Genomic DNA, 1,811 nt, shown 5'->3' with positions numbered 1-1,811 from the left:
GGAAGAACGTACTTACGTTTCTGTGCACTACTCTGGAAGCAACAAAGAGTTTGGGAAGAACTGGGTAGACAGATGCGCTGAACCTGCAGCTGAGGCCCCGCGTGTGTCGCCCCCTCCCTCCCGACACCGCCTCACGGACTCCTCTCCGCCTCCCTGCAGACCGGAGACCTCCGGAAGGTAGATTTCTTATTGTTTCCCTGTGGTGGAACTCCCACCTCAAATGCGTTACCTCAGACGGTTTTTAACAAATGAAATGTTCAGAGACCACCCAACCCACACGGATGTGCAGTGTAGCCTGTACCCGCGGCGGGGGTGGGGGGTGGGGCGGTACGGCATAGCAGTTTCCCTGGCACATCCTTCCTAAGGCCACAGTTGAAGGACAGGCCCTGGGGGACACTTGCTTACGTGGTGGCAGGGGCCGTGGCAGGGGCCGTGACAAGGAAGCCAGGTGGAAGAGGGCCGTGGGACCCAACAGTGGCTACACAGGACAAACACGCATGGATGGAACTCTGTGGATCTCTTTACCCTCGCGTGTAAAAGTCTCTCCAAGAGGCCAGGAGCCTTGGTGGGCTCACGTGGCTTCCTGCAGTTTTCTCTCCAATCATGTGGCCAGTGACATCCAACGGGTGGCTTCTCCCAGGTACTCTTTCTGCAATTAGGAGGAAAGCACACTGCTATGAATGTTCTAGAAGCTTCTTAGCTCTTGTTCCAGTGGCCACAGCTTCTAACCTGAGTTAGCTCTGGTGCGGCCTGGGGTGTCCAGCCAGCCAGCCAGTCTCTCGCTCACTCCTTTTACCTTGAGCCTGCGTTTGGGTTAGTGCCCCTGTATTGTGGAACTCGGGACAGTTTCTGTGGAACCCTCTGGAAGTGTAGAATGGAGGGAGCCATCGTTCATTTCCAGTTGCTGGCTTCTCTTGTATTCACCTTGCTTTCTTTTAAAGCCAGCCAGAGCTCTTGGCTCCCATAGGCCGAGTGGATGGAGGCATAATAAAATGAGGTGGGTGAGGGGAACCTTGCATCTTGTGCAATTAGGAACCTTAATTACTCCCTCCTGCGACTGCCATTTCTCATTTGGAGGCATAATTGTCTGTGGTATAATTTGCTGGGTCTGACTTTCCTGGCTAGATCTGATTTGAGTCAAGTGGTCCCCACCCCGTTGTCTCATCGTGGTTCACATACACCATACTGGCCTTTGTGCATCGAAATAACACACTGCAAAATGCTGACCTCCATCCCTCTCTCCCAGGTCTCTGGAGTCACCTTTGGCTCACTGAGGTAGACTGTAGCACCACCAGCCACGAAACTTCCAACGCCACGGGGTCACGGATCCACCTGGAAACTGCGAGTCAGCGACTTGGCATTCCCCTAGCACCCAGAAACCCCAGGGCCTTGTGGGAACCACTATCTTCAAACATAATGTTGGGGTTGGAGAGAACTCCCCAAAAGTTAGAGAGTGGCTTTGACTCCTACCACAAGGGGGCGGCAGGAGGCTGCAAAGGATGCCTTTAACCCCACTGTGGGTGGAGAGCTGATTTGATACCCTGAGCCCAGCCAGAGGCACAGAATCACAGCTCAGTGTACACAGCTGGAGCTCCTGGAGGAGGACAGCTCACTTCAAGCGTTCGGATTTAACTTCTGCTAAACTTTTGTTGGTCAAATATCATCCTGAAGACCAGCAAAGGAGGGGGGGAGAGGGAGAGAGAGGGAGGGAGGGAGGGAGGGAAAGAGGGAGGGAGGGAGGGAGAGAGAGAGAGAGAGAGAGAGAGAGAGAGAGAGAGAGAGAGAGAGAGAGAGAGAGAGAGAGAAAGAGT

The 1,811-nt window shown here is 54.0% G+C and overlaps 1 long non-coding RNA gene across 1 annotated transcript; it reads right to left on the bottom strand.

Annotated features, from left to right (window-relative positions):
* Positions 1-504: 504 nt before the first annotated feature.
* Positions 505-1,356, bottom strand: LOC143268972 (uncharacterized). The gene is made up of 2 exons (XR_013045225.1): positions 1,261-1,356; positions 505-649 (listed from the first exon to the last, which is right to left on the bottom strand). It is a non-coding gene; the product is annotated as an uncharacterized LOC143268972 (long non-coding RNA).
* Positions 1,357-1,811: the final 455 nt, after the last annotated feature.

This window comes from Peromyscus maniculatus, chromosome 16, assembly GCF_049852395.1.
Source record: "Peromyscus maniculatus bairdii isolate BWxNUB_F1_BW_parent chromosome 16, HU_Pman_BW_mat_3.1, whole genome shotgun sequence".
Lineage (NCBI taxonomy): Eukaryota > Metazoa > Chordata > Mammalia > Rodentia > Cricetidae > Peromyscus > Peromyscus maniculatus.
Note: the sequence above shows the minus strand (reverse complement) of the source record. Positions and strands in the feature narration are given on the sequence as shown.